Genomic DNA, 14579 nt, shown 5'->3' on the forward strand with positions numbered 1-14579 from the left:
GTGTATACATATATATATGGCAGAAGATTTAGGCACGTTTTGTGTGTCCTCCAAAGGGACAATTATGACCCAGGACAAGGTACTGGAGAATGGCTTTTGCTTCAATCCAGTATATATGCCCTATTGGAGTCGTCAGGAGGTAGCTGGCTTCAGGAAGTGATGGCTCCTGCCTTTGGAGGGGTAGAGACCGCGGGAGTGTTTGAGGAGCGGGGGATGCCTCTGAAAGTGTGCTTAGGGGCTGCATCTGTGCAGGGCTGGTGGAAGATGGCCTTCTGGAAGGAAGGGATGAGTTCAGATCTAATGAAGGCAATATTAGCGTGTGTCAAAGCATTAAATGAAACCCACTTACTGACCCAGTTGATTTTGGAAACTTTTCAAAAGAACATCTGAGCCACCTTGTGCAACCTGCAGGAGGAGGAGAAGGGGTGTGTTTTTGAGTCACCCCACGGGAGGCCCGAGGTTCTCTGAGACTTGCCTCTGCCCAGTGGGCATGGAGCAAGACTGAGGCAGAGGAGGGGTGAGTGTGCCCTGAACTTCCGGGTCCATCTCCTCAAAATAACCTGTGCTCTTAGAGGAAGGACAGACAGCACAATAGCGCCAGAAACTTCTGGAACTCGAGTTTGGAGGCGCTGCTCCTCGTGGCCTTGCCTGAACAGGTCTTGCTCACTGATTGCCTCTCCGATACCTCGTCCACTCTTTTGCTTCTTGGCACCTACTGGCTACATTTTCTTCTCCCTTGCTCTTCTGGAATCCTCTCGTCTTAATTTTTCTTTTCCCTAACGTGTAATTTCTTCTTTTCCTCACCTAGTTCCTCATCACTGATTGTTCTTCTCTGCCTCCTCCGCCAAGAGTCTTCCTCCCCTGTCCCTTGCCGGCTGTGTCGGGAGCGAGTAAAGGTGGTGCGGACAAGCCTCTCCACCGAATTCCTGCCGACAGATTCCCTGCCATCAGTAGCAATTACCACACAAGTATATTTTTATTTTTCAGAATAACTAAGAGAATGTCTGAGTTCAAATCACTGTCTGCCCCTCATTAGCTCTCTAGCATGGGGCAAGCTTCATGGGCCCACATTGGTGCAACTTGGAGATTATCCACATAGGACTGTTTCGAAGATGATTCAAGGTGACCCACGGTGTGAAAGAGTTGAATACAGTGCCTGGTACACAGTTGCTGCTCAAAAAAAAAAAAAAAAAAAAAAGACACTCATTATTATTACTTTGAAAATTTTGTAGCAATCTGGCATTGCTCTGGCATTTATGTTGTAATTTACAAAAGTATTAGTCTTCAGGAGATTAGGGAATCTTTTACTACGGATGGTTTCAGAAGCACTCGTCCAGATGTCATTATTTCCTCTTTGCGAAAGCTGCTGACTCTGAATAGAGGTGTTTATCTAATTAGTGAATTCTTCAAACGTTGAAAGAATCAGCTGTGAAACATAGCCTCATATTTCCCTTTGGGGAAAGAATAAACAGGTAAGAATGAAAAAGCCTTGCTTCTATTAAGAGAATCCGTATCTTCCCCTTTCTTCCTTGTGCCCCCATGTAAGGCCCTTTTTGTTCATTCGCAGGGTGGTTGTTGAAGAATTTGTCTGTACTCATCTGGCCCAAACTCCGCCTCTGTGTACTCACACTCGATGAACCCAGACCAGGATTCAGTGACCCCTCAGAAGAGGACAAACTTGATTTCCTCCTTCTTCAAGGTTCAGTGTATTTGCTACATAGGGACAATGTATTTATAAATAGTTTGCAGCTCCCAAGAGTGTAGAAGTGTGTGTCATTTTCTCAACAGATAATAGCATCAACCCTCTTGAGAAAAAAGAATGACATCACTTTTAAATGATTCCTATGTAACGTCCCCAAGGAAGAGTGTGTTGCAAAATGAAGGGTTATGCGTGTATAGAAATTTCCGAAACAGCGTTCTGTTTACAAAGGCCGAGTCAGGTGTTTGTCAAGGGAAAAAAAAAAAAAAAGCATAAGCCACTGGGTTCTCGTGACGGGACTTTCCTGCTTTTTCCTCTAAAAGAATGAGGTATGGTTAATCCTTTTATTTCTATCCGAGAGCAGCCAGGTGCTAGGTGCTATCTAGCTTGAATATTCATTAAGCAAGGGTCCAAGAGCCGGTAGTGCTGTTCTAGGTGTTGTGACCCTTTCAACATGTATTGACTAGCTTCCTCAAAGAACTTACAGTTCATCAATTCATCGAAAAGGTGGGTCAGAGACTGAGTGAGGGAGGCCTGGGGGTGCCGTGGTGAGCTGGGTTGGCCACTGCTTTCTTGGAACTTTCACAGTCTGGTGAGACAATCGCCAAGCAGGTAAATCACACAAGCAGACACATCCTGTGTTTCATCAAATCAAAAGTACCATTGATTGCAAGATATACCATTACTTATGTTTCACCAAAATAAAAGCTGTGATTTTGATGGTAAGATGTCATCAGTTGTGACACACGAAGCTCTATTTCAGAGATGTTGAAATGTTTGTCTGAGGATCTGCATGTATGAGAATTAACTTAGAAATTAATTAATTGTTAATCATGGTGAGTGCTTCAAAGGGGGAAAAACATATGGTGTTACAAGAAAGAGTCACGGAAAGGCCTACTTTAGATTGGGTGATGTTTGAGTTGAGTATTAAGGGATAAGGGATCGTGAGAAAAGTCAGATGCTTCTTGAATGAGTGATATAGGAAATGAGTGAAGTAGGAGCTTGGAGGAGGGAGAAATCAGTTTGGGTAGGAAGAGTCAGGTAGGAATCGAGCTGGAATCTGAATTGAATGATAGGTGGAAAGGAAGGCCAAGACAAGGGACACAAAAGCAGCAAACGCAAAGAGTAAAATCTATTAATTAAAAATAATCCATCCTAAAATCCATTTGGAATCTCAAGGAACTCAAAAAAAAAAAAAAAAAAAAAACCTACCAAAAACCAAAAACCAAAACCAAACAAAACCCCAGAAACCAAAAAACGAAATGAATTTGAAAGGGAAGGACAAAGTTGGAGGACTCACACTTCCTGATTTCAACACTTACTGGAAAGCTACAGTAATCAAAACAATGCGGTATTGGCATAAAGACAGATATATAGACCAAAGCAATAGAATAGACAGCCTAGAAATAAATCCTTGTAAATATGGTCACATTGTTTTTGATAAGAGTGTCAAGAAAATTCAATAAGGAAAGGACAGTTTCTTTTTCTTTCTCTTTTCTTTTCTCTTTCTCTCTTTTCCTTTCTTTCTTTCTTTCTTTCTTTCTTTCTTTCTTTCTTTCTTCTTTCCTTCTTTCTTTCTTTTGTTTTTTGAGAGAGAGAGAGAGAAAGCACATGCATGAACCGGGGAAGGGCAGAGTGAGAGGGAGAGAATCTTAACCAGGCTCCACACTCAGCATGGGGGTGAGGGGGCCGATATGAGGCTCAATCTCACAACCTTTGTATCATGACCTGAGCAGAAGTCTAGAGTTGGATGCTCAACCAACTGAGACACCCAGGCGCCCTGAGGAAAAGAGAGTTTCTTTAACAAATGGTGCCTGGACACGAAAAGATGCTCAACGTCGCTCCTCATCAGGGAAATACAAATCAAAACCACACTGAAATATCACCTCACACCGGTCAGAGTGGCTAAAATGAACAAATAAGGAGACTATAGATGCTGGAAAGGATGTGGAGAAACAGGAACCCTCTTGCACTATTGGTGGGAACGCAAACTGGTGCAGCCACTCTGGAAAACTGTGGAGGTTCCTCAGAAAGTTAAAAATACATCTACCCTATGACCCAGCAATAGCACTGCTAGGAATTTACCCAAGGGATAGTGCTGATGCATAGGGGCACTTGTACCCCAATGTTTATAGCAGCACTTTCAACAACAGCCAAATTCTGGAAAGAGCCTAAATGTCCATCAACTGACGAATGGATAAAGAAATTGTGGTTTATATACACAATGGAATACTACTTGGCAATGAGAAGGAATGAAATCTGGCCTTTTGTAGCAACGTGGATGGAACTGGAGAGAGTTATGCTAACTGAAATAAGTCATACAGAGAAAGACAGATACCATATGTTTTCACTCTTATGTGGATCCTGAGAAACTTAACAGAAGACCATGGGGGAGGGGAAAGGGGAAAATGTTAGAGAGGGAGGGAGGCAAACCATAAGAGACTCTTAAAAACTGAGAACAAACTGAGGGTTGATGGGGGGGGGGTGGGAGGCCGGGGAGGGTGGATGATGGGTATTGAGGAAGGCGCCTGTTGGGCTGAGCACTGGGTGTTGTATGGAAACCAATTTGACAATAAATTTCATATTTAAAAAAAGAAATAAATGGTGCCTGGAAAACGGGATATCCACATGAAAAGAATGAAGTTATACCCTTACCTAACACCATACACAAAAATTAACTGAAAATGCATTAAAGATATAACACAAACGCTGTTACTTTTAAAAGAAACCACAGGGCTAAAACTTTGTGATGTTGGATCTGGTGATGATTTCTTGGCTATGACACCAAAGGCACAGGAAACACAAGAAAAAAATAGACAAATTGAAGTTCATGAAAATTAAAAACTTTTGTGCATCGAAGAACATGATCAACAGAGTTAAAAGGCAACCCACAGAATGGGAGAAAAGATCTGCAACTCATGTATCTGATAAGGGATTAATATCTCGAATATATAGAGAACTCTTAAAACTCAACAACAAAAAACTAAACCAAGTCAAAGCACCTGAATAGAAGACATGCAAATGGCCAATAAGCACATGAAGAGATGTTCAGCATCACCTATCATGAGGAGAATTCAAAAGCAAAAATGAGATACCACCTTGCACCCGCCAGGAGGGCTACTAACAACAGCAACAACAGCAAGATTACAAGTGTTGAGAAGCATGTGGAGCAACCGGAACCCCTGCGCATTCCTGGCGGGAATGTAAAAGGGTACAGCCGCTGTGGAAAACGGATGGCAGTTCTTCAAAAAATTAAAAATACCATGAGCATCCGATCCAGCAATTCTATTTCTGGCTACATATCCCAAAGAGTTGAAAGCAGGGCCTCAAAGAGACATTTGTACCTCCATGTTTATAACAGCATTAGTCACAATAGCTGAAACACGGAAGCAACCCAGGTGTCCACTGACAGATGAATGGTTAACCCAACTGTGTTACATACCTACAATGAATTATGATTCAGCCTTAAAAAGGAAGTCAGTTTTGCAATATGCTACAACATGGCTGAACTTTGAGGGCATTATGCTAAAGGAAATAAACAACCACAAAAAGACAAATGCTACATGATCCCACCTATATGAGGGACCTAGAATAATGAAGTCATAGAGAGAGAGTAGACTAGTGGTTGCTGGGGGCTGGGAGGAGCAGAACGGAGAGCTGTTTAATGGGAACAGAGTTTCAGTTTTATAAGACGAAAAGAGCTCTGGAGATGAATGGTGGTGACGGCTTCACAGCAGCGTGAATGTGCTCAATGTCACTGAACGGCACACTTAAAAATTATAAATTACATGTTACGTGTATTTTACCACAATTGATAAAAAAGATAATGGGGCATGTCTGCAGGTCCAGGAAGAGATCATCTGGGTTGGTGCGAAGGACTTCACTAAGGAAGTAACAAAAGATGAGTTTGAAGGCACAGACCGGCACCAGATGCCAAAGGCCCTTGGATGACAAACGAGTAAGGCAGGAGTTTATCCCTCAGGCAACAGGGAATCTGGAAGTCCTGGGAGGATTCTCTCACACTCCCCACCCATGCACATGGGCCCCCAAGTGAAGAGATAGGATTCATTCATCTTCCCCAAAACAGTGCGGACCGAGAGACCGATCATTCGTTAGAGTGAGGCAGGCTCAGAGATCTGCTGGGAATGAGTAGAACCGGGTCTATACAAAATCAGGTCACACAGAGACCAGGAGTCCCAGATTGGTCTGTGGGTGACGAGAGCAGTTGTGCGATTTTCCCTGGCGGCAGCAGGTGCAGAGAGAATGAATGGTGGGTGAATCACTTCATCCTGGGGATCACCACGCTAGGTGTGTCCAAAGGTCAGTGAGTTGAAGGATTGAGGTCTACGCCATGGGGTCTGGGGGGCGAGGTGTGAAGCCAGGAAGGGTGGTAGGCAGGGAGGACTGGAGGCTCTGAGGGCCTTGGGTAGAAGACCTAAGTGAATGGTAAGTGTGGAAGCTGAGTGGACCAACTCATGGACTTTCTCGGCTATTTGCCATGTGACCAGGTTGAGCATGGCGTAATGCTATTAGGAGAAGCCGAAAAGGTATGGATTAGGCTTTTCCATTCCCAAAGGATACTCTGTGTAAGTTATAACAAGGGAAGAGAACAGGTTGGAGTGTTCTTTAGACTAATGCTTTACCTCGTATGCTGAGAAGGGTTCCAGACCTCACAGTTGGAATATCTTGGTCAGTGGGTGAAGGATGCCCACCTCTCCAAACTCCAAAGAGACAGGGCGTGGGAACTGAATATCAACACTGTCGGTGATGGGCTGGAGAAGGGGGGCGCACCACCGACTGGATGGTGTCTCATGCACCTGGCCTCCTGACTGGGTTGAGGAGGAGGCTATGAGGGCCCTACAGTCCACTCAGCCCTTTGACATTGTTGACGGTCGGAGGGTGAAACCTCGCCATCAGAGAGGTGAGAAACCAGGAGGGTCATCTCATTCCCTCTCCCCAACCCCTGACGGCTACCATTACATTTTCCGTCTCTGTGAATTCTCTATTCTAGGTGCCTCATGTGAATGTTTCTTTATGATTTCTGAGTTAGAAAATGAAGAGTTCACTTAAAAGCTCTCTGCTTCTTTTTGTATCTTAGAAATATCAGCTTTCGGGGCGCCTGGGTGGCTTGGTCGGTTAAGCGTCTGACTTCGGCTCAGGTCATGATCTCACGGTCCGTGAGTTCGAGCCTCGTGTTGGGCTGTGTGCTGACGGCTCAGAGCCTAGAGCCTGTTTCAGATTCTGTGTCTCCCTCTCTCTCTGCCCCTCCCCCGTTCATGCTCTGTCTCTCTCTGTCTCAAAAATAAATAAACGTTAAAAAAAATTAAAAAAAAAAAAGAAATATCAGCTTTTCTCTCAACGACTAACCTATTTTTTACTTTGAGGGTTGAAACAGAGAAGCGTGTTTCTTTGTATCTCTTTGGCTAAGAATTCCCCCCAAACAAAGCAAGTTCTGGGCAGAGAGGAACCTCTCAGAGGTATCGAAGGAAGTTCCATATCGTGTGACTATGATCCAAAAGAGTGGATGGAGATCATCAGAGTAGACATCTACTCTGTGTGATATCCGGGCGTTGGCACATCATCTGATTATAGCAGAATCTCCTAATATGGTGGTAGGGATCTGATGGACAAGAAGACTCTGAATGTTCCAGAAATGATGGAACTTGAAGGTGGGTAAATAAAGGCAATGGGGGAAATCGAGAGGGTCTTTCAGTGGCCATAAGGGGCATCGGAAGAGGATGGCTGTGGACTTTGCCAGAGAGTGCTGACCCTGATTCTGGGTAAAGGTGTAGGAAGTGAGTGAGTCTCTGAGGGAAGCCCTGTGGTTGGCATTTACTGAGCACACAGTTCTTCCTCACTCAGCATCCTTTGAGGCTTTGTTCCGAGGATGCCACTGGCAAGCATCGCCAGGCATGCCAGCAAGAGAGAACCACTCCTTCCTTTGTTCTGTGGATATAGATTCAACAGGTATTTGGCACTGAATGGAAGAGGGTGGTTTCTGTGCTATCATGGAAGTTCACTTAATCCTAGGTCTATGCTAGGGTTTGGTGAGAGGAATCCCCTGAGCGCCCCTCCCGAGTTCAGAACCAGGCGAGAAATAAAACACAGGACAGGCAGGTAGAAATCAAAATGTCAGCTCTATAAAGGTGGGACAAGAGAGCTTTTGATACTTCTTTCTTCTTTCCAAAATAGATAGAATTAGCTACGTGCTCATTGGCTGCTGGACTCTTCCGCAGGGGCACAGCCCGCCGGGTCAGCTGACCCCACAGCACAGAGCGGGCCAGAACGCACCCCTCGGCCTGCAGACAGACCAAAGTGGAATGGCCACAGGGCATTGGGCTTCACTGGGCCCATTCCATCTTCCTGACTGCCCCATGGGGTGTCTCTCCTCTCACGGAGACGCATGGATGAGACGGGAGAGGAGAGAGAGATAGGGACAGAACACCTTGAGATGCTGTTCCATCGGGAGCACCCCCATGGAGAGTGCTGGGATGGAGTGCCGTTTGGAGCACGTCTCACACTGCGGGATAGCTGTCCTTCTGTCTTGGCTTTTCTTTCAGTGAAAGCTTTGCCAGCAGTACAGGTTGCCTTATTCACCTTTGCGCTTGGGCATTTAAAGGGAGAATCAACTCATGTCAGCACTTCGTTGGTGTTTGAGTAAGCGGAATGGGAAGGAGACAGGAACACCTCCTTCCAGAATCCAGGGGAACTCCTGGATGTCATGTTCTCCAATTGCTCGGGTGTGGGCTGGAGTGCCCTCAGGCCAAAGCAGTAGCATGGTTGACATGATTTTTCTGACCTCCCAGAGGATTCCTCCTGGCCTCCTTGTTGGGTTGGTTGCTGACCAAGTTCTATGTGGCCTGCACCCTGGTTGTCTGGCTCACCCGTGTAGGCTCAGTGCCTAGTAGCTGGCCTACCTCCGCACGCACTGCCGTGTCATCCGGACAGGGCATAGGCCTCGCGGACCCAGGCATCAGCATTGCAGCTTCCCCAGTCCCTTCTACGCCTAGTTAAAGGCCCCAACCTATTATTAGACCTTCCTCACTGAGCACTTTTCTGCCCCTTCATTGGTTGTTGAAGAAGAAGCCTCACACCCTTTTTGGAAACCATCCTAACCCAGTCTTGCCTGTGATTAGGACTGACTCAGAAGTAAGAATGCTTGCTGAATCACCACCACTTCCTAGAACACCCTAGCATTTTCATTAATTAAGGCCTCCCTGCCACATGTTGAATCACTCCAGCCTGGGATCTGAAATTAGGGTGCGCCCCAGGTGCAAGGGGCTATTTAATGAGCACAACTCCGTCTATGCTTTACTGGGACTCCGGAGCACAGGGCTCTTCCTGCCCTTCTCCTTCGGTGGCTGCGTCCTCCAGACAGGAGGACGTGCGAGCATATGGTACAAGATCAGTGTCCTTCTATTTGCCTTGGCATAAACATTTCAGAATTCAGACTCACATACTCTTGGCGTTGTAATGGTGGTTTGTTTTTTTGTTTTTTTTTTTGTCTTTTTGTGTTTTGAAAATACTTCCCTCTCAAACAAGCTTTAGTTAAAGCCACTGGTTCTACTCCATTTTGAAACCAGGCAATGTCCTTACGTTGAGTGTCAGTTGCTGAAATACTAGGAAAGCTTCACATAATTTACCAGGTACATAAAAGTTTTCTTGGGCATATATTCGAAGTGACTTATACATGTGAAGGCCACAAAAGACTAAGGGCTCTCCGATCCTGATGGGGCCCCTTGCGGGCTGTCTTACTTTGGGAGCGTAGTTTGCTCATCTGTAATGAGGGGCCGCTGCTGTGTTAATAGCAGCACAGAGGTGAAATTCAAGCGAGAAGGAACAACTGTATCTGTAGAGGCCTACTCTGCATCGGCTACCCGGCCAAGTGCTCTTCACGTTGATATTTTATTTTATTTTTATTTATTTATTTATTTATTTATTTTTTCACGTTGATATTTTAAAAAATGAGTCTGAATGCTTAAAAAGTCAATGCAAATGTTGGTTATTATAAATTGTGTAACCATGGGAGAAGTCTGTTGATCTCTCCGAACTTAATTTCTTCATCTGTGAATCCAGAATAATGCCACCGAACTCAAAGGGTGGGTCAGGCTCATATGGAATTATCCAAGTAAAGGTGTTGGGTGAAACTTATAAAGCAGCTTACAAGTGTTAGATATTATCATTGGTGTTGATGATAAACCTTTAAATACCTGCTCACAAATGAGTTCGACAGTCTTCTTCAAGGGATATATCTTTCCAATCTGGGTGGCGGTGGGGTCAATGACAGTGTGGCAGAGTATCTATGTATCCTTCTATCCAACCCAGCCTGTAGCTACACCCTCTGATTAGTCCACACTGGCAATTTTAGAAGGGACTCAGAGCTCAGACCGGCCCTGCTGGTGAGCCCCTGGGGCTGCCATCGCAAAGTCTGGAGGCAGAGCTCTCACGCTCTGAAAATTGGCATGAGCGTTTTTCACGGTGTTTGTGTTTTGTTTTTAGAACCACGCATGCTCTGAGATCTTTTATCTTAAGACTCCTAATGGCTGTGGAAGAAATGCAAGTAGTAGCCATTCTTGTGCTACTCGCTCTACAGCGAGTAGTTTGTACCACGTGAAGTCAGCTCAAGAAATTTTAGGTTCCGCCTGGAGGGTACCAGGGTCCCTGCTCACTTTCTTATTTCTAATTTCTACTGCTCGGGCTTGAAAGGTAGTCCTGTTTGGGTCTTCTTCTCTGTCTCACCAAATTCATCTGTTGGCAAGTTCTGATGATTAGTCGTACATTATTTCGTACATATTTCTGCCTCTCTTTCACTAAATGAATTTGGCCCCGTGCCACTGCATCTGATCATTCCAGTCGTTTCCAGAGAGCGTCCCCGTCTCCCTTAGACCTTTCTTCTACAACCGTCCCGGAGTCAGAGTTATCTTTCTGGAGCCCTGCTTGGATTGTGTGCCTCTCCAGCCCTGCAACATTCAGTGGCTACCCGTTGCCTGCAAGACAAACTCCATCCTCTTTGCCTTTCTGCTTACCAGCCCCGGCCCCCTCCCCCCACTTTTCCAGCAGCCTCTAATACATACCCAGGCTTCTTCCTTTCCCTTTGCTCATGTCATTCCTCTACGTGAAATGTCCCCCTCCCATTTCCGTCTCACCCCCCACAGGGAGTTGTGAGCAATCTCTGCTTCCTTTGCTCTCATCTTCCTCCGCAAGGTCTTAGAGACCAGGACTGAGCTTCACAGGTCTTTAAGCCTCCTGCAGAGCTTTGATGGGACGGAGCTGATGAATCTAGAATTACTTGGTGTTCTTTCAGCTAGTTCATCCTTGGGGTCAACTGGGTCTTTTCATGAACCTTCTGGGCTTTCTGTACCATTCTCTGCACAAGCATAAGTAACTCATAGAATCAAAAGTGCTGGACAGTTGCCAGTTCTCGTCTGTTTTCCTTCTTTTTTAGGCAGGATCACATCTTAACTCTGTTCTGACTTCGTTAAGTTACCACTTTTTAAATGGAGCACGTTGTGCCAGAATGTGAGCTGCAGTTTGACCACAGACCACAAGAAAAATTGAGATAGAGAAGCTTATTATCCACAGGTCGCGAGGCATGTGCACAGCATGCCTCGAGGGGCTACACAGGGAAGTCAAGTCAGGGTACAGGCAGAGAGAGAGGCAGGACCTGAGGCACCTGTCTTTATTAGGGCCCATGGATGGAGTTCTTTGGGGCTCTTGGGCTAAGGCTGGACTGGTCAATTCAAACCCAAAAGAGCCGAGTTTTGGTAAGTTCCATGGGGTCTTATGTCCGGGGCCCATAAGGGGAAGGCCCTGGGAGGTAGGGTGACTGTTTATCCCAAAGCCAGGAAAGTCATGGCCGGGCTGCTCTTTAGGGCATGCATGCACTTGCACGAGGGGCTAGGGTCAGTTTAAAGCCCCCACGGGCCAAGCAAAATAGTTGCCGAGGCAGCAGTACCCTGAGTAGCTTAGCTAAACCCTTGAGGATCTCCCAGGCCAATAAACAAAATGATTTCCCCATTCATTACTAAGCAGAAGGAGCCCAGAAAAAATCGTTAAAAAAAAAAAAAAAAAAAAAGACTACAACAACAACAGGTGTTAATTCCCTGTTTTCTCATAAACATGTTGACTTTGCTACTTCCTAGAGCATTGGAGCACCTTTTTGGAAACTCAAAGGTAGTAAAAGACTCCTAAGAATGAAAATCCTATGAAAAAAATTGTTTATGATTTTAAATTTCTTGTACCTTTTATACAGCTGGAAGTTTGCTGGCTGTTGGGAGAAAATTCTTCCAAGCCCCCATATGCTTCTGGATATAGAGGGTATGGTTATTATTAAAACTTTTGCCTCTGTTTGGGATATAAATGAAAAGTAGTCCAGATTACTAGAATGAATTCTAATTCATACCAGCTTTGGGAGAATTAACAACAGAGGAACATAGAGATGTGAGCCTTTAAGAGCTGGCCATGGGAGGTTCCCTTTGCCCCTACCATTTTTACCACTATTCCTGACAATGATTTTTGTTTTGTTTTGTTTTGGTTTTAGTGGGGGAAGGACAGAGGGGGAGAGACAGAATCTTAAGCAGACTCCACCCACGCCCGGCATGATGACCGATGTGGGGCTCAGTCTGATCATGACCTGAGCTGAAATCAAGAGTCAACCGACTGAGCCACCCAGCCACCCCTCCTGACAATAATTTTTATTTATAATATTCTACCTGGTATGGGCTATAGAGAGAACTATAAATATTTCTGAGACTCGGAAAGGTCACTTCAACCACTTGAACAGGAGGCAGAGTCACTTTCTGGTACTTATTCCCTAAATGACTTGATCTGACTTGAACATGATTGTTTTTCTTAGGGCAGGGAAAGACTCAGCTGTGTGTTCAGACTTGTCTTATTAGTTTAATGTTTATGGTTAATATACATGGGCTTAGGAATTTATTTTGGTGCATTATAGCACTAATAAAATAGAATAGAGACATTAATAGTGTTTGATGTGTTTCAGAGTTCAAAATACTTCTAAACATACTGTGATCACAATCAGTGTCTTTCAGTGGGGAACATCCATTGTCTCGTGTTGAGAAAAGAGATGTCTCTTTTCTCACTTTAAAAAGTTATGGTAAAATACACATAACATAAAATTTACCATAGTAACCATTTTTAAGTGTACATTTTTAAGCACATTCACGTTATCTTGCAACCAACACCACCATCCATCTCCAGAACTTTTCTTAATCCCCAGCTGAAACTGTTAAACAATTACTCCCCATCCCCCCATCCCGGGCCCCTGGAAACCATCATCCTACTGTCTGTCTCTCTGGATTTGACTGCTCTAGGTGCATCCACAAAAGTGGAATCGTACAGTATTTGCCTTTTTGTGGCTTATTTCACTTAGTGTTCTCAAGTTTCATTCACGTTGTAGCATGTGTTAGAATTTCCTTCTTTTTTAGGTAAAGTAATATTTCATTGTATGGATGTACCACATTCTGTTTTTTCATCCATCTGTTAATGGATACTTGGGTTGCTCCTGCCTTTTGGCTACTGTGAATAATGCTGTTATGAACATGGGTGTTCAAATAGCTATTCAAATTGAAATCTTTCTTTAGGAAAAGGCAGGGAAAATGGGAAGAAGTTATGCTTTCTTGAGCTATTGTGACTCAAAATTTCCCTAAACCCATTTTTCAGGTTTTAAAAAGTAGATATCACAATTAATAAGGAACTGGAAAAATTAAAGTGGACTATATTAGGTGATTTCCACCCCCCCCCCCAACATAAGGAAATAAAATCAAATAACACTGAATCTTTAAAGATTTGATGTGTTAATGTTAGATGATGAAAAAATTTTTCAAATAACACATTCACCTACCCATACAGATGAGTGTTGAGTAAGAAATAATCTCACCATGGCGTTTTTGGTCCTAGATAGTAAGATTTCAAAATTCAAGTGACAGAATGCTTAAATCTAAGGGAAAACCTAAATGGGAAATTTGTGGAAAGCCACTGACTATAACCATGAGATTATATATATATAATATATATTATATTCTTCTATATATATTTATATATATAAATATATATATATATAATATATATTATATTCTTCTATATATATTTATATATAAATATATATATAATATATTCTTCTATATATATTATATATAGAAGTTTGCTAATATTGCTTATTATACTCTTTCGCAGAGGAAATATACGTTTATGTGTGAATTTTTGGTTTTCATTTTTTATGGTTACCCTGACAAAACAACAATGGCTAGGTATCTACAAATTGGAAATACAAACCCAGAGCAATGGAAGCAATAGGGTTTTTAGGAAGGGGTAAGTGTGGCTGTTCGGGTGTAGAGGTTTTTGTAAGAAACGCCCCACAGGCCCGGAGGGAAGCCACGGGGATGGGAAGGATGCCGCGCCCCGTAGTTACCCTTGTTGGCAGCAGATGGCAGCAGAGAGAGGCTTTGCACACCTCTGGGGGTTCTGGTCTGGACCCAGGGCTTCTGAGAAAAGGTTCAGTCAGTTATCACATCAAATAGTAGAAAGGTCTTTGATAAGTTATTCAGCTTCTCCAAGAAATGGAAAAAGCCAAAGTAACCACGTCGCAGGTCTTTTCCTGGCCAAAGACAGCCATCTTTCATGATTTAGCTTTTTGTTTCTGAAGGCCCCCAAGACAAACTATTTCACACTCTGCTTTCTGTGGTGCTTTGGTGTTCCTGCCTCACCCAGCTGGTTCCATACTGTACTTTTTTTGTGTGTTTTTTTAAAGTTTTTTTTCTTTAATGTTTATGTTTGGTGGGAGAGGGTCAGAGAGTGAGGGAGACAGAGGATCCGAATCGAGCTCTGCACTAATAGCAGAAAGCCCGATATGGGGCTTGAA

This window comes from Panthera uncia (genome assembly GCF_023721935.1).
Source record: "Panthera uncia isolate 11264 chromosome A1 unlocalized genomic scaffold, Puncia_PCG_1.0 HiC_scaffold_16, whole genome shotgun sequence".
Taxonomy (NCBI): domain Eukaryota; kingdom Metazoa; phylum Chordata; class Mammalia; order Carnivora; family Felidae; genus Panthera; species Panthera uncia.